Source organism: Lucilia cuprina, chromosome 6, assembly GCF_022045245.1.
Source record: "Lucilia cuprina isolate Lc7/37 chromosome 6, ASM2204524v1, whole genome shotgun sequence".
Lineage (NCBI taxonomy): Eukaryota > Metazoa > Arthropoda > Insecta > Diptera > Calliphoridae > Lucilia > Lucilia cuprina.
In genome coordinates this window covers 43,758,152-43,785,651 of record NC_060954.1, presented here as the reverse complement: position 1 = coordinate 43,785,651, position 27,500 = coordinate 43,758,152, and the positions used below count along the sequence as shown (strand labels likewise).

General features: G+C 26.6%; 1 protein-coding gene across 1 annotated transcript in view; it reads right to left on the bottom strand.

Annotated features, from left to right (window-relative positions):
- The window catches only part of LOC111684312 (protein windpipe), a 67,776-nt gene that overhangs the window by 29,739 nt on the left and 10,537 nt on the right, over nucleotides 1–27,500 (bottom strand). Inside the window, exon 2 of the mRNA XM_023446452.2 lies at nucleotides 25,483–25,556. The gene's annotated coding sequence lies outside the window, so the exon portion shown is untranslated. The remainder of the gene's footprint in view (nucleotides 1–25,482; nucleotides 25,557–27,500) is intronic.

The following is a 27,500-nucleotide window of genomic DNA, read 5'->3' as shown; positions in this document are numbered from 1 at the left end:
ATAGATAGATAGATAGATAGATAGATAGATAGATAGATAGATAGATAGATAGATAGATAGATAGATATATAGAGACAGACAGTCAGACAGGCAGACAGACAGACAGACAAACAGACGGACGGACAAATATTAAACCCGAACCACTGCATTCCTTTAAAAGTCTAAAGAAAAATACCAAGTGAATTTATTAAAAGAACAATAATACTTAATTTTCCATGCCAAATAAAAAAGAAGCTATTTAATAACAACAAGAAAACTAGACCGCAATATTTAACTGAAAGTGTGACAGCAACGGAAGGTCTATATATTATACTCATGATTAGAATTTGCAAATCATTTAACTGACATAAGTATTACAAAAATAGAGAAATTAACGTTTTTTTTATTTATTATCTTAATAGTTATAACAAATACAATATTTTAACGTAAAATATTCTCCAACAAATAAAAATGCATCCAGTTAATTAAAACTTTAATTAATTATACAATAGTGAAGTGTTACGATATATTTTACAAATAGTTGTAATAAATGCAAAAATATGCGAGTAATAAAAAATATAAATAATAAATATGTAATTAAAGTTTTAAATATGTTTGTGCTCTTTAGGGGGAAACAATTTTTTTAATAATATAAATAAATATTTAGTTTGTTTAATAATAGTTATTAAAACAATGTAATTATTGCAATTGTAAAGTGTTGTTTAAATACAAATTTTCAAGTTAATGAAGAGATCTTTTAAAAAAATTTGTAACAGATTAAAAATTTAAGTGAATATGATTCCAGTAATCATATAGAATAATTTTCCATTAGATATAAATTTTCCATTAGATTTCCAGCAGATATAAAAAAGGCTGGACAAGGCTGTTGCAATCTTTACTTACGTTCATAATATTGTGATCTCTCTTATCTAAGTTTAAGTTGTCGCAAACATTTTTTATTTAATTAATCTTAAACACATATTTCACAATATTTTGATCTTTATTATCTAACTTTAAGTTGCTGCAAACGTATTTTTTTCGAATTCATCTTTAACAAAGTTATACATTTGACACAATCGTTTCATGATTATAAATGTTTTTCATTTACATATAAATGGTTGCTGCAAACAAGTTGCTATTCGTCTGTTTGTTAAAAACGCAATGGATGACCAAAGGGGGGAATTAGAAGCATATAGTTTTAAATTATGACGCTTCACTTTTCACTTTATGAAAGTGATGAATAAACATAGTTCCAGCAATCATTATATAATAACATTACTTAATTAAACAATATTTGGATATCTGCTATCTGAGTTTAACTTCTCATAAACATATTGTAAATTTACGTTTGAGACAATCATTTTATGATTATGGTTGTTTTGCATTAACAAATAAACGGTTGCTGGAAATAAGTTGCCATTCGTATAACTGTCTGTTGAAGACACAAAGAATGATCAAAGGGAGGAACTAGAAGGGCAAAATATGGCACAAATATGAAGACATCTAATACGTAGAAACAAATGTGACTTGATTCCAGCAATCATTATTGCTGGAATCATATCCAAAATATTTTAATATCTGCTATCTGAGTTAAACTTGTCATAAACATATTTTGTTAAATTTATCTTTGAAATTGTTGGTGCAAACTGTTATACGCTTAACACAATCGTTTAATGATTATAGTTATTTTGCAATTACATTTAAATGGTTGTTGCAAACAAGTTGCTATTCATCTGCCTGTTGAAAACAGCATAGATGACTAAACAAAGCCATTAGATGCACAATATTTTGCAGAAATATACAGTTGTTAAAGACGTATAACATAAAACATAAAATGTTAGTGAATTTGATTCCATCAATCATTATAGAATGACTTTACTTAATTTCTCAATATTGTAGTGTCTGCTATCTAAGTTTAAATTGAAACAAACAAATTTCTTCTTAGAAATGGTTGCTGCAAACATATATATGTTTGACATAATCATTTTAGTATTATGATTGTTTTGCAGTTACATTTATATGTATGTTTGCTTTAACAAATTTACAATGCGCACTAAATATCTAGTCCTAATCATTAAACTATATATCCACCAACAGGGGAAGAGCTAGATTGACGACATTTTGCACAAATATATATCTTTGTTTTGTTTCAAAAAGTGGACAACATGGGTCCATTCGTTCATATAGGAGAATGTGGAAAAATATTGCCTAATTAGTATGACTATTGTCTGGATTATAGTCTATTTTTAAATCTATAGATAAGTCCTTAGACTATAATAGGGTCCAGACAATAATATAGTCTATAAACCAGTCAATGGTTCAGAGTTTAGTCTGCCGACTGAACTCTAGTTTAGCCCCCAACATCGGTCTAATAGTTCCTATAGAAAAATAGGAAAAATTAGAAAAATATTGCGTAATTAGGAAGATCATTGTCTGTTTTCAAATCTATAGATAATTCAATCTAGAGTTTAGTCTGCAGACTGAACTCTAGTTTAGAATACAGTCTCTTCTGTAGTGTAACTTTTTATACATAATATAGTCATGACCATAATCTAGTCCATAGTATGGTCTATATTATGTGCAAAGGTTTATTCTATATGATTATAGAATACATTTTAATCTGTTCTATAATGTCGAATTAAATATAAACAAAAGTCTTGCTTATGGTCTAGCCTATTGCCTATTAAATCCTAATCTATATCTTTACTCTGACTTGTAATAAAGTTTATAGTCTGAACAAGTGGTCCCAGAATATTGCTTCAATAGTAAAATATGTTCTGATCGCTATAGAGATTTCAGCGTACATGTTGCTTGAGTCAGTAAAAGCACATAAAACATTATTTTGAAATATGAGGCGATTCTAACAGCCAGACGGCTGTAATCTTTAAATGTCTTAGTCAAATACGGTTATAGGACATTGAACATAAACCCTTAATGTATACACATCCGTTTGGACTGATCAGAATATGAATCTGTTGCTACACCGAAAGCTCTAAACATGTCATTAAAATCACTACAAGCATAAAAATATTGTCACAATCATATTATATTTGTTTATAATGTAGAGTGTAAATAATAAAACACGTCATCGCTGATCGCCTTAATTGTGGTTATAATTTAGATGTTCGATATCATTAACATTTTTATATATTTGTCCTTTTCTCTATCACTTTCCTGTTTTTTTTTTATATATAAAGACATTAATATAAAATTCAGCAGTAATGACGTGATTTTTGAGATGATGCATCGGAGGTAAAACAAGATACACTGACATTAATCACATTAATTTTATTTTGAAGTAAATTTTTCCATATTTTATTTATTTTCTCTGTGGTGTTTTGATTTTTTTTTTTTTTTTTTTTTGTTGCGAATTTTTAAGTAATATTGGTTTTGGGTTTCTGACATTATTGAGTCAAGGTTATAAAACTACAGAGAAATATCAAAAAAAAATTCATGTATGTATGTTAGAATAAAGGGGCTGTGGTAAAGTTATTCATACATGGCGATATACATATACTTCTTATTTAGATTTAAAATTCAAAATAATTCTTTTAAATTGATTTTTGTCGTCATTAGGTTTTTTTTGCAAACGAAATTTTTTAAAAATTTTACTTAACAAAAAAAAAAAAAAAGTGAAGAGCGAGAAGTAAGAAACATCGGTGGGGATTCAACACAACAATAGAAGATTGCGGTTGTTGTGATTTTTATTAAGTGGCATTAATATTTTGAATTGAATTTTTTAATGGTTTAATTTAAAACATGTTTTTCATCATTAACAATATGCGCTCAACATCATTTCAGTTGGCATCACCACCACTACCAACCATCATCATCATCATCGTTTTAATTCAAGTTTATTTTGTTTGAATTAATGGTTCTTTATTTTCTTTACTTCTCAAAAAATAAAGTAAGTAAGAAGAATATTTGTATTCTGATCTTATGATACCCTACATTAGATCAGATTCTTTAGGTTCTTAATGGATACTTGCAACTAATTAAGGATCGACGCTCCATAAATTTAGTATGTACATGAATTAGATTTCCAAATTAATCGAACAAACAGTTTCGAACTACAAAGGATCTATATGTACCGATCTAGATATTAAAATGGTGACACCACTCAGAGGTTAGCACCAACATATCATATCGGTATTGGCCAAGGCGGTACTTATAGCTTAATGATGTTGAACGGTTATACTGAATCAACGTTCGTGCCAAATCGAATACCAAAGACAGACATTTATGGGAAGTACGGGGCACTGATACCACATAGAATATCTATATCCAAATATCCGAAAAATGAATCTTAACTGTCCGATAAAACAGACTTGAGGATCAATGAATCTGAAAAATAATCGTTACACCAGAGTCATGTTAATTGATGTTGGATTTTAAGAGATTGAATACCAATGAAACGGTGTGTGGAACCAACAAGAGGAGAACGAAAGAATATGAATGTCGCGAATTATCTTTTATAGTAAAGTTTGCATTATATAAGTAATAGGACTCTCGGATTCGGACAACGAAAGAGCAAATTTAAATTGAAGAAGGCTGAATCCCATACTAATGAAAAGGTGTGTAGAAACAAGGAGAGTAGAATGAAATAATGTGAATGTAGATAAAGTTTGTATAATAAAAAGAGCGAATTTACTTGCTATAAAGTGAAGAGAGCATATAACGAAGTAAAATTTTGTTCGACAAAACGACGACTGAATGTCGTACAGTAAGTACTCGTTGATGGCCGGAATGAAAGAACAAATGTACCTCATATTGAAGTGAAGGGATCTTGAGAATGATAACTTAACGAACCCAAAACTATGTGACGCAACGTGGAAAGAAAACAATGTTTGAAAACGAAAATATGGAAGCGTTAATTTAATACTGGTACCTATAGAGACGGGAATGAAATCATACATAGAGAACATTGAAATGCTGCAAAACTCTCTCTCTCTCATAAATATATATCTAGAAAACGGATTTATTCCAAATATAACATTCATCAAGAACACAGATTTTGGAATGTTGGAGGTACTGCATTCTCTCTTATTGTTCAGGAAATGGAACTTCGACAAATAATGCGATTTTGTGCAAAATTCTCCATTTAAAGGAACTCTTAGGGGTATAGGTGAATTTTCTTGGATCTTTTGTAATATACATCTACCTAACCTACAAAAAAGCTGGCATTATTAAACTTTCGTCAAATTAGATCTAAATATATATCTAGGAAGCGGATTTATTCCAAATATAGTATTCATCAAGAAGACATGATGAAAGTTCTAAGGTCCGCATTCCCTCTTATTGTCAACGAAACTGAACTCTAAACAATAATGCTATATTGTGCCAAAATCTCCATTAAAAGGAACTCTTAGGGTTGTAGGTGAATTTTCTTAGATCTTTTGTAATCTTTTGTAAATCCAGCTAACCTACAAAAAATAGCTGGAATTTTTAAGAGTTTCTAAATGCTTTTTCAAACAGCGGATATTTAACCAATTTACTACCACCAACTGATGTTCTGAATGAGTCTTTAAAAGATCTTGAAAATAATTTTGGTAGACATAAGTATTTAAAATGCACATAGAACACGATGGCGATAGCTGAAGGTTAATTGTTATGAGTTTCTAAATGGGTCTTCAAACAGAGGATATTTAACCAATTCACTATCATCAACAGATATTCTGAATGAGTCTTTAAAAGATCTTGAAAACAAATTGGTAGATATATAGCTATATCATATATATTAATAAGAAAATTCATAAGGTCGTTCCATGAACTTCTTTTTTACTCTATAATTTTACGGAATCAACTATATTATTAAGGGGTCTATGTAAGTTTACATAACAATTTCAAAAAGGTTTGACATTGGACCAAAAATAGCCTATTGTATTCGATATTTTTCAGATTATGTATATTGAAAATAGAGACCTAATGAATGTAATGATTCTAAAAGTTATTCAATGATAATTTGTTAACTTTAGTCTGAATTTACAATCATTGCTTTCAGATACTACAAATGCATACTATGTTCATCTTCTCAAAAACTTCAATGATGTAGAGTGTTAAAACCCAACTTCAAAACTATTTTACCACACTAGTATGAGACTTGAAAATAAATCTCTAAAACTAAACAAATTGAAGTGATAAATATATATATATATATTTTTTCAACTATACATATGTGCTAAATATTGAGATTAATATTTTGTTATTATAATCATTTATGGAAAAAAATTAGCACGGGTCAAGAAATAATCATTTATATTCGGATTTACTTAGTATTCATTTTTTTGTAATGCTCAATTGCTGTTTATGTGTTTTAATTTTAGATTCAGATTTCGTAGTGTTATAATGCATATAAATCAGATTCAGTCTCAATTACAAAATATGCAAATCAAATGCACTAAATTTCATACGAAAATACAACGTAATCTAAACAGTGTTGTGTCAGTATATTGGAAAAGTGCCAGAAATTGTATATGTATACTAATTAGTACTGTAAGTTAACTATAACTTTAGTTACTACATAAACCAGTAATATGAAGAGAACTATTAAGCTATCTAAACTCCTAAGAGATTTATTATCTTGAGATCAACATTTAATCTCCCTATTAATTTCATCACATAAAGAATACCTCTAGGTTGGACATCACATCTAGAAATTTATTTCAATGAATACGTTAAATAGACAAAATTGTTTTGAGGGTGTTGGAATTAGTTGTTATTTATTAAAAAATGTAGATTGCTAAATTTTTTGCAACAAAATAGCAACAACAACAAAAATATCTGATGAATGCACTTCCATTTAGTAAAAGGCTGTTCAAATAAACTACATACAATAAATAGTATAAATATTATAATATATTTTTTTAAATAATAAATAATAATCGTGATAATGGAAAAACACGTCATTTATACTGCGTGCATAGAAAAATGCAGTGAAAAACAAAAAACCTTCAATATATTTTTTTCTAAATACAAAAGCTTTTATTAATAAAAATTTAATTAAAAAGCTACTAAAATATATTTGAATTATCTTATGGGAATTTTGTTGTAATTATCTTAAACTTTTTAATAGCGAAACTGATCCATTACATAACGGCTAAACGGTTTAAAACATCCTCTTTATAAGAAATTTTTATGTGATTGTTTTGAGAACTAGAACTAGAGAACTACGGTTTGCAAAAACTGAACTAAACTAAAACTAAAGTTTTAAACTAAAACTTACGTTTTATAACAACACTAACGTTTTATACTAAAACTAACGATTTATCCAAAGATAAAACTAATGTTTTAAACGTAAACTAAAGTTTTATACTAAAACTAAAGTTTTATACTAAAACTAAAGTTATATACCAAAACTAACGTTTTATACTAAAACTAAAGTTTTATACTAAAACTAAAGTTTTATACTAAAACTAAAGTTTTATACTAAAACTAACGTTTTATACTAAAACTAAGGTTTTATACTAAAATTAACGTTTTATACTAAAACTAAGGTTTTATACTAAAATTAACGTTTTATACTAAAACAAACGTTTTATACTAAAACAAACGTTTTATACTAAAACAAACGTTTTATACTAAAACTAACGTTTTATACTAAAACTAACGTTTTATACTAAAACTAACGTTTTATACTACAACTAACGTTTTATACTAAAACAAACGTTTTATACTAAAACAAACGTTTTATAATAAAACAAACGTTTTATACTAAAACAAACGTTTTATACTACAACTAACGTTTTATACTAAAACAAACGTTTTATACTAAAACAAACGTTTTATACTAAAACAAACGTTTTATACTAAAACAAACGTTTTATACTAAAACAAACGTTTTATACTAAAACAAACGTTTTAAACTAAACCTAACGTTTTATACTAAAACTAACGTTTTATACTAAAACTAACATTTTATACTAAAACTTACGTTTTATACTAAATCTAAAGTTTTATACTAAAACTAACGTTTTATACTAAAACTAACGTTTTATACTAAAACTAACGTTTTATACTAAAACTAACGTTTTATACTAAAACTAACGTTTTATACTAAAACAAACATTTTATACTAAAACTAACGTTTTATACTAAAACTAACGTTTTATACTAAAACTAACATTTTATACAAAAACTTACGTTTTATACTAAAACTACAGTTTTATACTAAAACTACAGTTTTATAATAAAACTACAGTTTTATACTAAAACTACAGTTTTATAATAAAACTACAGTTTTATAATAAAACTACGTTTTTATAATAAAACTGCGTTTTTATACTAAAACTACAGTTTTATACTAAAACTACAGTTTTATACTAAAACTACAGTTTTATACTAAAACTACAGTTTTATACTAAAACTACAGTTTTATAATAAAACTACAGTTTTATAATAAAACTACAGTTTTATAATAAAACTACGTTTTTATACTAAAACTACAGTTTTATACTAAAACTACAGTTTTATACTAAAACTACAGTTTTATACTAAAACTACAGTTTTATACTAAAACTACAGTTTTATACTAAAACTACAGTTTATACTAAAACTAACGGATAATGATAAAATACCTTTGTATAATAAAACTAATGTCCAATTACTTTTAGTTTAATAATTTAATTTTACTATAAATATGATTTGAATTAATATTTTCTATTTATTCATGTGTGTATGTGTGAAAACAAAAACTGTTTAAAATCTATATCAAATTTGAAATTGAAAATTAATGTAAATCCAATTGATATGCATAAATTTAATTTAGATTCAATCTGCATATATAACATACATATGTATGTATTTTTATATATATTTGTAAAAAGATTTTTCTAATTTCCTCAGCCATGGAGTAAGAGTGAGAGAAAGGTGTTTTAAAAATGTATAATTTTTTAAACATGACAGTTTTATTATATTCGATTAATTTATTTAGCAAAAAAACATTTGCCACTTTCAATAATATATCTAAGCTTATTTGTATGTATGGCTGCAGTATGTGCAACATGAGGCATTCAGTTTTGTAACGTTTTAACTGGAGCTTAATAACCTTTTGAATGTCATAAATTGTTTATTTTTTTTTTCCTATTTTTATTTAGCGATACTAACAGTGACTTTGTCTATTTACCTCAAGAGTATTATTAGTTGGAGTTTTGTTTTATTTTGGGAAAGTATACATTTGTGTTGTATTGCATGTTGCAGTTTGATTATTGCTGGGGATTTAGTTAAATGTTTTGAAAAATATGACACCTACACATTTGATTATTGTTAGTTGATTGTCAATTGGCCAGCGGGTTGAAAGAAAAAAAAAAAAACGGAACAAAAGCAAAAACTAAAATAAGTTTATTAAAACTAATGTCTATAACTGGAGGGATCTGTAGACATGCAAACTTAATTTAATCTAAACGAAAAAAACACACATAGAGAAACTATACAATGTATGAAAAGAAATAGAAATTAAATCAGACAATGTGACACAATCCAAAATGGAAAAACATATAGCAGTTATTAAAATATGATTGCTTTAAATTAGGAGTGTCCAATATTTTGAATATACCGCCAATCAGCAAATTCATTATTGTCCTCTAAATATCTCTTCCATTTGACAATCGAAAATATTTATTTTCAAAATCCAATTTATTTGTTATTTACTTTTAGTCAATTGCCTTTTAATATCCTTTTAATATCGAGACGCATTTGGAATTGCATTTCTTCTTTAAAAGTAATTAAGTTCACCGCCAATTAATAGCAAACAAATATCATAATTTCAACAAATTATGGTTCAAATGAAATTCAAATAAATACAAATATATGAACATTTAATTAGCGTATAGGTGAAGGTTTTCCATTCATTTATAGATGTTCATATAAATATTATTAGAAATGAATTGAAACTATTATAACGATTGAATTCGTATGATATTGTTAATTAAGTTTTGAAATTGTTAATCTAATAATTATTGAGTACAGTGATTAAGTACAATAATGGAAGGAGAATTAAATAAATGAAAAAATTTTAAATGAAATTACGGATATGTCTGAGATGATAAGAGGGCAGACTTTGAAGAGATTTCTGTTTAAAATTTTAATATATAAACTTCAAATGCCAAAAAGTTGTTTTTGTAAGTTTTTTATTATAAAAAATGGAAATCTTGTTTAAAACTTTAGTTTAAGTACAAAACGTTAGTTTTATAATAAAATATTAGTTTCAGTATAGAACATTAATATATAAAACTTCAGTTTTAATATAAAACGTAAGATTTAGTATAAAAAGTTAGTTTAAACACAAAAAATTGGTTTTAGTATACAACGTACATTAAGGAACAAAAAGTTATTTTAGAATAAAACATTGCATTTAGTATAAATCATTAGTTTTAGTAAAAACGTTAGTTTTAGTATAAAACTGTAGTTTTAGTATAAAACGTTTTAGAATAAAACGTTATATTTAGTACAAAACGTTAGTTTTAGTATAAAACGTTAGATTTAGTATAAAACGTTAGTTTTAGTATAAAACGTTAGATTTAGTATAAAAATTTAGTTTTAGTATAAAACCTTAATTTTATTATAAAACGCTAGTTTTAGTATTAAACGTTAGTTTTAGTATAAAACGTTTCTTTTAGTATAAAACTTTAGTTTTAGTATAAAACGTTAGTTTTAGTATAAAACGTTAGTTTTAGTATAAAACGTTAGTTTTAGTATAAAACGTTAGTTTTAGTATAAAACGTTAGTTTTAGTATAAAACTTTAGTTTTAGTATAAAACGTTAGTTTTTGTATAAAACATTAGTTTTAGTATAAAACGTTAGTTTTAGTATAAAACTTTAGTTTTAGTATAAAACTTTAGTTTTAGTATAAAACTTTAGTTTTAGTATAAAACTTTAGTTTTAGTATAAAACTTTAGTTTTAGTATAAAACTTTAGTTTTAGTATAAAACTAAAGTTTTAGCATAAAACGTTAGTTTCAGTATAAAACGTTAGTTTTAGTATAAAACGTTAGTTTTAGTATAAAACGTTAGTTTTAGTATAAAACGTTAGTTTAAGTATAAAACGTTAGTTTTAGTATAAAACGTTAGTTTTAGTATAAAACGTTAATTTTTATATAAATCGTTAGTTTTCGTATAAAATATTAGTTTTTGTATAAAAGTATAAAAATTTCATCTTTACTCAGTTTTCTATAAAAAAAACATCTATCTTTTATAGAAAACCTTCCTCTGTATTAAGTTTTCTATAGAAAAGTGGATTCGTAGGCAGTTCTCTAAAAAATACTTCTGTAGACAATTTCCTATAGAAAAGTATCTTGTGTGGACAGTATTCTAAAGAAAATTATCTTTTTTTTAAATTTCTTAAGCAAAGTTTTATCCTATAGAATTTTCTACACAAGATGTTTTATTCTGTTCTTTTAAACAGTTTGCTATACAATGTGTCTTTTTTTTTTGTAGAAAAGTATTTTTGTTAATCAGCCTTCAATAGAAAAGTGTCTTATGTAGAGAATATTTTATAGAAAAGTTTTTTTGTAGAATTTTCTACACAATGAGTTTTCTTTCTATGTGTGCTCTATATTAAATTTTCTAAAAAAGTAACTTCGTAAAACTGTTTTCTATAGATAAGTTTTTCTTTAGATAGTTTTCTATAGAAAATCATTCTCTTTATTCAGTCTTTTACAAAATGGTGTCTTCTGTAAGCAGTTTTCTATAGAAAAGTGTGTATTTTTAAATTTTATTACAGAAAAGTGATTTTAACACTTTTTTCCTCCACACAGTTTTCTATAGAAAAATGTAGTCTTTGGACAACATTTTGTAGATAAAGATTATATAAATAAAGAAAGGCGTTTTCTTTCTATAGAAAATTGGTCTCTTAAGTCTATTTTCTATAGGAAAGTTTCTTTCTTCGTTTATTTGTTTTTTTTTTTTTTTTTTTTTTTTTGTAGAAAAACTTCTTTTTAAGACAATTTTCATAGAAATTCTTTAAGTAATTTTCTATAAAAAATGCATCTACTATTGAAAAGTATTTTCTATACAAAGTGTTTCCATTGTAAGAAGTAGACACTTTTCTGTCTTTTATAGATTTTATTCTATTGAAAGGTGTCTTTTTTTATAAATTCACTATAAGAACTAGTTTTCTATAAAGCATTTATTATAGAAAGTTTGTACTTCGGTCAATTTTATTACGGAAAGTACCTTCGTAAAACGTTTTTCTATAAAAAAAAAGTTTCTAAAAAAATCATCTTCTTAGGAAGCCTTTTACAGAAATGTGTCCTCAATTTTCTATAGAAAAGTGTGTCGTTTTATATAAAAAGTCAATTATCTATTAACAAAATTTTTCTTTATAAATATTTGGAACAAACTATGAAAGATCGTATTCAAAATTATACTACTGTAAATATTGAAAAGTAAATTTTATTTTGAACATCTTTAACACCTGATATAATAAATTTTCTCAAATGGTCCATTTAATTTATTATTTACTAATAAATGTTCATTCATAAAAACCAAAAAAAATGTTTTTAAACATTTATTTAATATTTAAAACTATTAAAAAAAATTTCAAATATTTTCATTACTTTTTTTAAATAAAATTTATTTATGAATATTTGCACGATTTAGTAGTGTCATTTTTGTTCTAGATATTTACTTAAGTAAAAGTGTGTTAATCCAATTTATTATATTTATATTTATATATTTGAGCGAAAAATAATAAAATATTTTAGTTCTCACACATCATATATTCGAAATAAATAAAAAAAAATATTTTTGTTTTTTTATGTTTCACTGTATGTCAAACGTCAATTCTAAAGAATATTATAATTATTATTATTTTTTTTTAATATTTTTTGAGTGTAGGTGTTTATTTGTGTCTCATTAATGTTTTCTTTTTCATTCTTTTGTATATTATTTTTTAAGAAACCAAAAACAAAAATTTCGTTGACATCAAGTATTTCATTGAAAAAATGAAAATAAGAATATGACCAACAAAAAAAAAAAAAAAAAAAAAAAAAAAAAAAAAAAAAAAAAAAAAAAAAAAAAAAAAAAAAAAAAATAAAATAAAATAAATAAATGTCTTATAAATACACAAAATCAGCTGATTTTATTTTTTGCACAGTGTTTGTATACAGAGGGAAAATATAATACAAGCCTGATACCAAAATTAACATGAAAGTGTTTAAAATTTTTTATAACATCCGTTGTCAAGATATGTACCATTTGTTATCAAATCAACAAAAAAATAATAATGTGTTACCAAAGTGACAACACAGAACTTTGCGTTCTCAAAATGTCAACGGTTCGTTGTCTAAGTCACAACGATGCACTGTCAAAATGACAGAAAAACCAGCAGTTCGACAAAGAGTCAATGCATATGAAAAAGACAGCAATTTCCACTAATAGTTTACCACCTGGATGATTGTAATTCGTATGTTTTAGGTCATTCGTCACGAATGTACCCTTTGTAATCGAGAAAGAAGACATTCGTCACTTTAGTGTCCTCTTTTTAAGCAGGAGCGGAGACAGTCGTCTCTTTACTGTATTCAAGTAACCTAGAGATTATAGAGATTCCAATTCGTATGTTTTTGGTCTTTCGTCACAAATAAACTTTTTTTAATCGAAAATGAAGAGAGTCGTCACTTTAGTGTCTCCTTTGTAAGTGAGAGCAGAGGCAATCGTCCTTTTACTGTCTCCAAGTAATCTAGAGATTAGACTCTTAAACGTTTTTCTCGTTTTATTGAACTTTCGAAAATAGTTATTTTACCCATCTTTTGGAGAAATGATTGTTACTTTCTACTAATATGCCACCATCTAGTTGACTCAAATTTATATCTTTCGGGTCAATCGTCATATTGATGTCCCATAGTATTCTAGAGAGTAGACACTTGAAATTTTTATCCTTTATTTGCATTAATATCTAACCACCTGTTGGCTTCAATTAGCATGTTTTGGGCCATTCATCAAGCATAAAAGTAAATCGTCACTATCCTAGAACACGTTCATGTCCTAGTTTTATAGCAAGAGAAGTAGACCCAGTTAAATAGCAAGTAATGTGACTGACTTCCAAGAACCCATTTGGAGATTACCATCCTTTGACTATTTTTGACTGTCCTCTGTAGGGTGGTTGGGCACCTGGGTAGTCAGGTGGATAGGGGCCACCACAAATGGTAGGTTAAGTGGTCAGTTCGGGACTGTCCCGTCGAACTGCTGGGAGTATTATTGAAATGATAACAATTTGATGTTGCAATACCAATGACAGAGATACAAGCCAAGAACGCTTAAATCGACGGCGGCTGACTTTCGGCACATATTTTGCAAGCATCGTAGCCGACGACTTTTTTCGGCTCAAAAGCTCAACCGGCATAAATGTAGCCGCTGATAATGACTGGAATCGCACATGTATTTCAGAAAATAATTTAACAAATTTAAACGGAGTTGCCACTAATTTAATTTCTTCTTTAATTTTCTTATCAGAAAAAACTTATATAGAGACTTGTTTATATATATAAGACTATTATACAGAGTATTTTCAATATAATAAACGTTTATAGGTCGATTTCTGAAGAAAAAATTAAATTGAGCCGACAATTTAGCCGCCGTCGATATTTTCTATAATAAGCTGACGCCGCCAATCGAAAATGGTTGCGCTGCCGCCGCAGATCGTTTTGCATTGGCTTGTCTCTCTGACCAACGATGCTTTGTCAAAATTACAACAATGCTTTTCAAAATGATAACTGGATGATATTTAAACGTTATACACATTCTTAACAAACGTTGTGAGCTCACTTTTGACACCAGGTAGTATCAATTTTGTTACCTTTTTACCCATTTTTTCTCTCAGTGTACTACTTTCAAAATAATTACAATATTTATATTTGTTTTTAAAACATTTCATCATTTTTATTTATTATGTTGTTTTTTTTAAGTGAATCATTTTAAGTAATTTTATTTAAATATATGTTTGTCTATTTTTGGTTTGTCTGTTTCAGTGATGATTGTTTCAGTAATTAATTTTTTTTCGTTTGTTTTTTTTTTTAGCAAAATAGCAAATGGTTTAAGTCATATTTATGTGTTTTTAAGTTAATTTTAATTATATCTTTAATTAAAATGAATTTAGATGTATTTATATGACATTTCATAAAAATTGGAAACACAAAAATACTAAAGTTTTGTTTAGAAAAAAAAATATAATAGTATGAATGAAATCATAAACTAAACTAAGTCATATCAGTGAGATAATTTTTATTTTGTTTTGCACAGTTAAATGTTTTTGATTGTATTATATAATATTAAAACTAAATATAGTTTAAATCATGAAAAAAACTAACAGGAAGGAAACTATAGTTATGATCAGACTTGATAAATATTTACTTAAAACAACAACATTTTATAGGAAGCACTTTTATTTATCCTAAATGTTTAACTTTTTTCTATGCTTTCTATACGCAGAGAAAAAACATAGTTCAACATGGTTACTACAACTAAACTATGTTCACTGTAACAATGTAATGTTATCAAAACTATATAAATGTTATTTTTATTCTATTTCACATTGGATCGTTATATAAAAAATATTATGATAAAATATTTTAACTGTATATAATCATAGTATGATATTTATAATTGTTACAATAACCATAATATATTTAGACTACAATCATTATTTTAACCATAATATGTTTCTCTTAGAACATAGTTACCACATGTTTCTTCTCTGCGTGTAGAGTAATTCTTCTTTTTAGAAATTTTTCTATTGAAAAGTGCATTCTTTACACAAATGTTTTTCTTAGAAAGTTTTCTACACAAAAGTGTGTTCCTTAAAACTTTTTCTATAAAAAAGTGTCTTCTTTAAACAGTCTTTAACATCATTAACTATGAATAAAATTTTCTATATAAAAGTGTCTTCTTTTAACAGTTTTCTATTCTAAAGTTTCTTCTCTAGACTTTAATTTAAAAAAGCTTCTTCTTTCGACAGAAAGAAACGTTTTCAGATAGCTGTCAATAGATAATTTACTATGAATAAAATTTTCTATAGAAAAGTATCTTCATTAAAAAGTTTTTTATTCAAAATTTCTCCTTTTAAGAGTTTACTATAGAAAAGCTTTTTCTTTAGAGAGTTTACTATAGAAAAGTGTCTTCTTTAGAGAGTTTGCTATAGAGCAGTGTTATCTTTATACAGAAATGTGTCTTCTTTAGTACTCTATACAAAGCGTCTCTTTTAGAAAGTTGATAGTTTTCTATAGGAAATAGGTTCTTTTGACAGAAAAAGTTGTCTTTAGAAAGTTTTCTATAGAAAAAAGTTCTGAGAAAACAATTCTCTATAAAAAGTATTCTTTAGACAGTTTTCTATAGAAAAGCGTCTTCTTTAGAAAGTTTTCTATAGAAGACTGTCATCTTTAGGAATTTTCTATAGAAGAGTGTCCTTAAGGAGATTCTTGAGACAATTTTTTATTGTATTCGGGTATATTCGTTAGGTATATTACTGCAGAAAAATGACTTTTTTTAGACAGTTTTCTATAGAAGAGTATCTTCTTTAAAAAGTTTACTATGAAGAGTATTTTTAGAAAGATTCTTAAGGTAATTTTCTATAGAAAAGTATATTTCTCAGATAGATTACTGTAAAAAGTGTATTTTTAGACAGTTTTCTATGAAAAGTGTCTTAAGAGAGCTTTCTATAGAAAAGTTCCTTCATTGGACAGTTTACTACAGAAAAGTGTGTTAGTTAGATGGTTTTCTACAGATAAAATTCTTTTTTAGAAAGTTTACTATGCCTTTAGAGAGTTTTCTACAGAAAGGAGTTCTGATAAATCAGTTCTCTATAAAAAAAGAATTCTTTAGACAATTTTCTATAACAAAGAGCCTTCTTTAAAAAGTTAACTATGAAGAGTGTGCTTATAAAGATTTTTTTGACAGTTTTCTATAAAAAAGTATATTCTTTAGATAGATTACTGTAGAAAAGCATATCTTTTTAGAAAGTATCTTCTTTAGAGAGTTTTCTATAGAAAAGTTCCTTCATTGGACAATTTGTCATAGAAAAGTGTGTTCTTAAAATAATTTTCTACAGATAAGATTCTTCTTTAGACAGTTTGCTATAGAAAAGTCTCATTTAACAAATTTCTATAGAAAAGGGTCTTCTTTAAGCATTTTTCTATAGAATAGCGTCCTCTTCAGAAAGTTTAGTATAGAAGTACGTCTTCTTTAAAAGGTTTACTATAGAAGAGTGTATTTAAAAGATTTTCTGTAAAAGAGTAAATTAAGTAAATTTTCTATGCAAAGTGTCTTTTTAGAGAGTTTTCTTTAGAAAATTTGTTTCATTAGAAAGTTTACTATAGAAAAGTAAAAAAGAATAAATAGATTTCTACAGATACAATTCATCTCTAGAAATTTTATTAAAGAAAAGTCTTCATTTAACAATATTCTATAAAAAAAAGAGTCTTCTTTAAGTAGTTGAGTAAAGTGTCTATAGATAGTTTTCTATAGAAAAGTGTGTTGTTTACACAGTTTATTACAGAACTGTTTGTAATTTTAGTTATTTTCTATGGAAAAGTGTATTCTGTAGAATGTTTTCTATAGAAAAATGTATTCTTTAGAATGTTTTCTATAGAAAAATGCCTTCTTTAGAAAGTTTTCTATAGAAGAGCGTCTTCTTCAAAAGGTTTACTATTGATGAGTGTGATCTTTAAAGAGTTTTAAAAGAAAGGTCTGTTTTTAAAAGATTTCTCTAGAGATGTAACGCTTTTACACAGTTGTATATAGAAAATATAAGAAACATTTGTTTTACTTAGTTTTCTATAAAATTTTTTTTCTTTTTCTGACAGTTGATTAAAGAAAAATTATATTTTTTGAAAGTTTAAATGTTTTCTTCTTTAGACAGTTTTCTATATAAAAACATCTTCTATACACAGTTGTCTAATGGAAATTGTCTTTTTTGACAGTTTTGTAAATAACATATTATTTTTCAATGAGTTTTCTATATAAATAAACTTCTTTGCACATTTCTCTATATAATATGTTATTTTTTACACATTTTTCTATAGAAACTTATCTTCTTTTACAGTTTTCTATAGAAAACGTTTAATTTTAGAAGGTTTTCTAAAGAAAATTTTCTTCTTTAAGACAGTTTTCCATAAACACAATTCTTCATTAGACAGATTTCTTCTCTTCTATTGAAAAATATTTTCTTTTGACATTTTTCTATAGAAAAGTTTTTTTTCTCTAAAAAATTAAATTCCGTATTTAATAATAAACAAATACAGATAATTTATTAATTATTACCACCCTAATGCTACTAAATGTCTATCATACGCAGCAAGTTCTAATGGATATGAAAATATGTTGAAAAACAAAAAACTAAAAAAAACAAAATCCTTCAAAAACTCACAAAATATATATGTATACATTTCAAGAGATAGTAGGTATATATGTATAAAGATCCCTGTTTTGTTATGAAAGTGCGTTTTTATTTTTCTCTTCTCTGTAGTCTATATAAAAAATTGCTTAAGTTACCTTGTCGATCAAATTGATCATGCAATTTTAGTGTCAGGTAATATTGGACTGTCTTTCTGTGTAAGATCTTCAAATTCAAAATGAAAGAAAAAACAAAAATCACACTGTGTTTTCTTTCATTAAAAGCTTTCGATATGATCACTTTTAACTAAAGCTGTGAGGTTGCTGTACATGAGCAATTGTGTTGAAGAGAGTTGACTAACCTGCAGGCTAATTTGTTGTTCAAAATAATGTCTGTCTGTTTGGGGTTTCTTTTTAGTTTCTTCTTAAGTCAAATCAAACTTAATGCCATAAATACACGTGCATGTTTAAAAAGTGTAGATCTTTTTTCTTGTTTTTCTTTAATTGTAATAAATGAAAAATGTTCTGTGTAAACGCCTTTTTACTAAAATGTTTCTGTTTTAACTCTATTTTGTTAAAAAAAAAAAAAACAAACAAATTAATGTTGTATTTGTTTCTGAATTCTCTTTTTCCATGCCTAGAAGTGAAAAGTGTTGTTCAGATTTTATTAAATAACAATTTAAAGGTTTAAATACCAAGTTTATTGGGTGTAGAGGTGATCTGGTAAGAAATTTTCAATGTAAATGAACGTTTAATGATTTGTTTAGATTTCTATGTTGTTATTGCATTTAATTTATTTATTATTGTAGTTCGATAGACAGTTATATGAGTTCAAAAATCAGATTAAAACTAAACAGGTTGCGGTGTTTACAGAGTGTTCTATGGGATGGTGTGTTGTTAAGTTTTGTAATTTTGGAATAGTGTCTGCTTTAGAAAAATTTCTATAGAAAATTGTATTCTTTACATTTGCTATAGAAAAGTGTCTTCTTTATAAAGATTTTTTCCAGAAAAGAGTTTTCTTAAAAAAAATTTCCAAAGGAAAGTGTTGTCTCTAGACAGTTTTTTATAAAAATTTGTTCCTTTTAGAAAATTTCTTAAAGAATTGTCCTTAGACAGTTTTCTTTAGAAATGTGTCTTTTTAGGCATTTTCATTCCTGATCTTATATTCCTTAGAGATCTTTCTTAAGAAAAATGTTTTAATCAGGTAGTTTTCTATTAAGAAGTGTTTTCTTCAGATAGTTTTCTATCGAAAAGAGCTTTTAAAAGCTCTTTTCTTTAACATTTTGTAATAGAAAATTGTTGTCTTTAGGGAGTTCTATATAGAGACATGTCTTCTTTAGACTAAACATTTATCTATTCTTTACATATTTGCTATAGAAAAGTGACTTTTTTAAAAGATTTCTGTAGAAGATGTTTTATAGAAAAGTTTCTATAGAAAGGTTCTTTCTATAGGCAGTATTCTAGAGAGTTTTCTATAGAATCTGATCTTTTGTAGGCAATTTTCTATAGAAACTAGAATTCTGTCTTCTGTAGGCAGAAACGTTTTATAGAAAAGTTTCTTTCTTAGGCTTTTTTTAATAGTGTTCTGTATAGAAACTAGTCTTCTATAGAGATGTTTCTATAGAAACGTGTATTTTATAAACAATTTTCTTTTGTAGTCTGAATTTTTTTCATAGAAAATTTTCTTCTTTAGACAAAATTCTATTGAAAATTAATATTAGATTATTTTATAGAATCCTATTGAAAGGAAATAGTCTTTTATAGGCAGTTTTCTATTGAAACTAGACTTCTGTAGACAGTTTTCTATAGAAACTAGTCTTCTACAGACAGTTTTTGAAGAGAAGTTTCTTTCTAAATTATAAATTATAAATAGACAATTTTCTATAAAACCTAGTCTTTTGTAAACTGAAACTTTTTTTAAAAAAGTTTCTTTCTTAGTCAGTTTTCTATTGAAAATAGTCTTATGTAGACAGTTCCTTTTATAGAATTCAGTCTTTTGTAAACAGTTCTCCAGAGAGTCTTCTGTAGACAGAAACTTTTTAATGCATAGTTTCGTTCTTAGATAATTTTCTATAGAATCCAGTCTTCCATAGACAGTTTTCTATAAAATCCAGTTTTCTAAAGACAATTTTCTATATAACCTAATCTATAGTAGACAGTTACTTTCTACAGAAAATAATCTATTTAGTTTTCTACAGAAAAGTGTATTCTCTTGATAGGTTTTTATAGAAAATTATTTTCTTTTTATATATTTCTATAGAAAATTGTTTTCTGTGTCTTTATTTAAACAGTATCTTATAGAAAGTTATAACTTTGTAAAGTTTTCTATAGAAAAAGTTTACTTTTGCCAGTTCTTCATAGATATGTATCTTTTCAAAGAGTTTTTAGAGCAGTGTCTTCTTTAGCCACTTTCATAAAGAATGTATTCTTTTAAATGTTCTCTATGAAAAAGAGTATTATTTAGAATTTATTTTATAGAAAAAAATAAAAATATAGTCTTTTGTAGACTGTTTTCTTTCTAAACAAAAGTTTTTCTACGGAAAATAGAATTTACATTTAGGTACCTGATATTATGACTAAGTAATGAGTTGTACTTATACAACAACTTACTTTTCAGTGACCACTACATACCATCAGCATTACTTCTACGGGAAATAGAATTCACATTTAGGTATCTCATATTATGACTAAGTAATGAGTTGTACTTATACAACAACTTACTTTTCAGTGACCACTACATACCATCAGCATTACTTTAAGGTACATACTTTAATAATGACTTACATACATACTTATAATCATAATAAAACAGCTAAGCTGTGGTACTGAAAGTAATTACAACTTAACACAAAACAACTTATTAACTGCTTATATGTAATGACTTAATTAAGTATTTAAATAAGCATGGTAAGTAATTAACTTCAATAACATTGCTGTCATTAAAAAAATAAGTTAAAATATGTACGAATAAGTAATAAATAATAGTTTCAAAAGCTTTTTAATTAAATAAAAACTTTTCAATGTTAGTTTTTGCTGGGTTATATTTCCGCTTTACAAAAAAATATAACAGCTTAAAATTAAATGTGCAAATATAGAAATCTATTTTTTGTTTGTTTAGTGCATAAATCTATTTTATTTTAATGTCTATCATTTATTTTATGTCAGTAAATCTAACCGTAATGTTTGAATGTGGAAAAAACTACTTTTAAGGTAAACAGGCAATTGCAATTGAAATGTTTGCCTAGATTTGAATGTGTTTTTTTGTCTATTCACTTTACTACTATTTATAATGTCTAGTTCAAGTTTAAAGATTTTTTTTTGTTTAAATTGCAACTAGATTTATTCATAAACAAACAAAAAAAACATGATCAACATTACAGAAAATAATTGGTTTTCCTGCTGTGTGACTAAGTTAAAGCAATTAGACTATTACTAGCAACTAGAGATAGTATGCTTTTTGAAAAAAAAAGCTTTTAAATTTTTAACAAAAAAAATATATTTAAAAAAATTAATGTCTTTTTATCAGTTTTAGTTGCTAAACGATCGATATTAATTGCTTTAGTTTATAAAGTTTATATTTAAATTAACTATTTAAATATATTTTAATAATTGAAATGTCTGTAAACTTGAACTGTCTTTAAGGTATTTAATTTATATTTATATTAAAAAATTTCGAAATTTAATAAGGCCTCAATGGAAATGAATGTCTAGACCCAATATATTAACAAGATCTTGAAGCATTTGTTGCAGTAGCAATGTCATTTACATTTGTCATATCACTGAGTAATGTTTATAGTTTAGACTATGGACTATAGAAATCACCACAGACATTTTACAAAACTATTAAATGTGCAAAAGTTTTCTTTAACATTTTAATCTAAAATTTATCATTAATTCAAAGAATTATTAAAATATTTTAACCCTTGATGTTTTACTCTTTGAGTCAGTTTTTGACTGAAACTCTTATCGAAATAAAATTGCAATAATTTCACTTTTACAATAACAATTTCTATGGAATTGATAAAAGCCACTTAAAGATTTGCATTAAAAAACAAGTAAGAAGTTATAGTCGGACGAGGCCGACCATATAATATCCTACACCTGTATACGAATAAAATGTGATTTAGTTTTCATAATAAAGCATTTAAGTTGAATTGTACTTAAATGCTTTATTGTACTTTGAATATTTAAGTAAAATTTGTATGGGGGTTTTTTAGGTTCTAGGGTCAAATGAGGCCCTACAATTATAAAGTTCATCAGGGTCATCAAGACTAGTATAGAACATGGTATTGCAGCTTTTTGTCGAGAGACGAGTATATTAAACATAATTATGAACTTAAAAGCCCTATTTTGCGGGTTAAGTTCTTTGGGGCCAAGGTGAAATAATGGGCCGATGTTAACTATTTTCAATAAGCTTCGTCTACAGTACCATAAAAGATCATGTGATGAACTTCATTGAATTATCTGCAAAATTGCGACCTGTAGTTTGAATACAGGGTTTAGAGGCTTTATTCGGGGGTTCAGTTGTATGGGGGCTAGGTGAAATAGGCTTCGTCTCTAGGGCAATAGAATATCATGTACCAAATTTCATTGAATTATCTTCAAAATTTCGACCTGTAGTTTGACTACAAGTTTAACATGAACGAACGGAAAGACGGACGGACAGACAGACAGACGAAAGGACATAGCTAAATCAACTCAGAAAATGATTCTGAACCGATTGAGTATATCAAGGTGGGTATAGGACCAATATTATTGTGCGTTACAAACATCAGCACAAACCCAATATACCATCTCCATTAAAGTGGTGTAGGGTATAAATACCGGTTTAAATAAAAAGTACACAATTACAAGAGCAATAAAGTTTTAATGGAAAGACCTCATATTCATATAATATAATTTCATAATGCTGAATTACAGAAAAACTGACACAGACACTAGTATAGCGCTAGCAAGTTAATCAAATTTACTTTGAAAATCACTTATCGATTAACAAAACTCACAGAAAACTTTGTGATTCCGATTTTAGGTTTATTGGATTAAGATTAAACCACTAGAGAACCTACAGACCAAATTAAAAACTTCTGACATAATCAAATCTTATATTTTAAAATTAATCAAGAACTCGAGTTTAAGTTAACAAATATTTGATATTGTTTGATATTGTGATCACAATCATCTATTTATTTAAATAAAAATGTTACAATAACTTGATTTTGCAAAATGAATCTGATATTTAGGTTCCGATATCCTACAATTTGACATTAATCATGTCACGTGCAATTGCTTGGTAATACCAACCAAAAGAACAACGACCACCGATAATATCAGAACAGATTTATCATCTCTCGGGCAAAACTAAAAAGATTTTGGTACTTTCCGTGAGTACCTGGCGTATAGCCCCTTTATGTATACGGGTGGGCGAGGCCCACATACATTCCATATCATATACAATTGACACCAAACCATTTCCAACGTTTAGTCCGACAGTCACTCCTCTGTAGGGTATCTCGGACTTATATCGAAATATTGGCTTTACCTTACGTCAGTCTTTTAACTGCCACTTGCTTTTCCACCGAAGGAACCTCAACCAACTGACCAGCCAGGACATAGTTCTGCGGGCATCTGGCCACCCGTAGTACCAGATAAGACGTACTGGCATTTCTTTCTCCCAGTCTTGTGATGACACTAAGGTGAGGTGGGATGACGTCTTCTTTTCCTTGTCATAGCTGTTGCATTTATAAAGATAGAGGCCAATTGAAGTGTTATAACTACATAACCCAATGTCATGTTATAACAGTATGGTTAAAAATTACTATTTCATCGTAAGGATCTAGACTATATAAAAATGATATACCCCAATGAAATTTCTGTCTGTCCGTATACATAGATAAATAATTATGTGATTTTTTTTTTGGGATCGGAGCATAATTGATCATTGGGCCTGTGATATGCAATTTCCGATACAACATACTGGAACATATAACTGATAATTTAAGAAATTTATGAAAAATTTTGTATGAAAATTTGATTTATAAACCTTTGATAAAAGTTCATGAATAAGACTTTTAATCAACATTAAACAATGTTTAAAATTTAACTTTCTGATTCAAAATTGTTTTCATTATTTTCATGAACAAACAACCCACATCTGATTAAATTCACTTTCAGTTAGAAAACCAAATGACACAGACACCACCAAAAAAACAACAACAACAAAATAAATAATTATTTTAAAAAAAGCTTTTTTGATTCACTAACTTATTTCGTAGAAAACAAAATCAAGTTTATTTCATTGCTTGAGTGTTTAAGTTAACTATGAGTTAGTATGTGTATGTGGTTGTTAGTGCATCTAAAAGATACATATTGGTAGAAGATATAAAAAAATTATGTTTGCCAAAAGCGCCGGCCGGTAAAAAAGTTTATAAAAAAACTTGTTTCTTTCAATACGGTTTTTTTTTTTGCTTTTTTCTTTCTCAGATGTGAAGGTTTTTTTCAGACATTTTCTGGCTGGTGATTTTATTTTTATTTTAACGTGAATTTCACATGTTTTCAAAGTATATATATTTTTTTATATATATAAATTTTGTTTGCTTTGTTTCTATACAGTGGCAATCGATTTTTGCTTAAAGAAAGAGTAATATGTTGGACTGGTTTGTTGATTTTTTTTGGGGGGAGGCGGTTTTCTATAAGATTCAAAAAACAATTTAGATGTTAGAGTATAAAAATGTATTTTTAAGGTTTTTTTTTTTTTTTTTTGTTACTTTTAACTTTACACTTTTATAACGATCGCCAGCCAAGTGAGTAAGTAAGTGAATGAGCGAATAAGTGGGTATGTGGCGTGATCACTTTTTAAATGTTTGAAAATTTGCTAAAAAAAAATTTTACCAAAAATCGTGACTAAATAAGTTCAAACAAAACAAAATATATAGATATTTAGTTAGATTGTTTAGTTTGTTTTTTCTCTTTCTCTCTCTTTTTTAACAATTTTGCATTTAGTGGATGTTGCTGTTACTGATCATAATGATGATTTAATGAAGAGAAATTACTTTTTAAAAGGTGTTCAGTTTTGGTGTCTTTTCAAAATTTAATTATTTTCACGAGTGTACACGTCTTAAAGTGTAAATGTTGATTATCAATATCGTAAAAGACGAACAAATAAAAAAACACATATAAATTTAATTACCTCTTTTTTTTAAGACATAAATTTCAATGTATCATTAAAACACTCTGGTTTTTCCTGTTAGATGGTGTTAACAGCTGTAAAGAGAAATGGTAAAAGAGAGAGAGAGAGAGAGAGTTAGAGAGAGAAAAGGGGAAAATATATAAATATAAATCTGATAATGGTATTTTAAATAAAAATTTAATTAAAGTAATGAAATTTAGTTTAATAAAAATTTAAGACGTTTTTTAAACACTCTATATTCTCTAGTCCAGAAACTTTGTTCTATAGTCCAGGAACTATACACTCTACAGTCTAAAGAGTATAGTCTTAACAATCAAGAGACTATAGTCCAGTTATCATAGTCGCAAGAGTCCAAAGTCTATAGTCTCAAAAGTCTAGAAACACTATAGGATTATAGACTGTCTATTAGCCTATAATACTATAGTTACAATAGGCCAGAGACTATATCGTCTCTTGTCTAGATAAACATTTCTCAATAGTCTGTAGATTATAGTCCCTATAGTAAAGAGACTATTGATGCAATAGTCCATAGGCAATAGACTCTATATTCCAGAGTTTATGGTTCAAAGACTAACGATACTCTAGTGCATAGACTGTCTTCATGACATGGATACTATAGTCTTAGTAGCAAGAATACTCTAAAGTCCATAGATTAAAGACTCTGTAATACAAAATCTATTTATAGTATAGTTCAGAAACTGTAATACTTATCCATATTCTAGAAACTATAGGGACTATAGTCCAGGAACTAAAGTTTTGGTAGTTCAGATACTATAGTCTCTATAGACCAAAATCTATAGTCTCCAAAGTCCAGAATCTATATAGTAGTCTCTAAAGTCCAAGACGATATAGTCTCTAATGTAAAGAGACTTAAGTTTTATATAGAGTGTCTATAGTGTCTATGGGCCACAGACTACAGTGTCTACAGTCCTGATACTATAGTGCCTGCAATACCGAAACTAATGATTCTATAGTCCTGGGACTATAAATTCTATAATCTCGAATTTATATTCCAAAGACTATATCATATATCGACTATATAGTTGAATACTGTCTTCTCAAAATCCTATTAAAATCTGAGAAAAAAAAAACATTACAATACACAAAATTGCAAATGTCATGATTATTGCATAAATTAAAAAAATAACATTAAAAACAAATCTTTTAATTATAAAACATTTTTATATTACTTATTATTATTTTTTAACAAATTATTAAATCATAAAATCCAGCAACACACAACTTTTTTATTTAACCTGTAACATTTAACGGTCAAATGTAATTGAAATTTTGTTTTATATAATTCATAATAATTGTGTAAAAAAGTTTTTTAAATCCCCTCAAAACAAAACGCTTAAAATACAATTTTCATAATTGTCAGCATTTTAATTGAAATGTGAAAGTATGTTACTGAACCCTACATTAATTAACAAAAAAAAAAAAAAAAAACAAAGAAAAAAAAATAGTTTTAAGTGTTTTTTGGTCTTTTTGTCTTTCTTCACTCTACATATGTAAATAAAAATAAAAAATAATTTGCATTTCTTTCAAAGTTCATTGACTCCAAAAAAAAAGAAAAAAAAAATAATAATTATTTTTAACAAAATGTATTCAACAGCAAACAATCCAAAAAAGTTAATTAATTTTGTTCTTTTTCTTCGATTTCGAAGGTTGTCAGGGGTTAAAAGAAAGAAGGGTTAACTAACTAACAAACTAACTAACTAACTAACTAACTAACTAACTTACTAACTAACTAACTAACTAACTAACTTACTAACTTACTAACTTACTAACTTACTAACTTACTAACTTACTAACTTACTAACTTACTAACTTACTAACTTACTAACTAACTAACTAACTAACTAACTAACTAACTAACTAACTAAGTAACTAAGTAACTAACTAACTAACTAACTATCTATCTATCTATCTATCTATCTATCCATCTATCTATCTATCTATCTATCTATCTATCTATCTATCTATCTATCTATCTATCTATCTATCTATCTATCTAT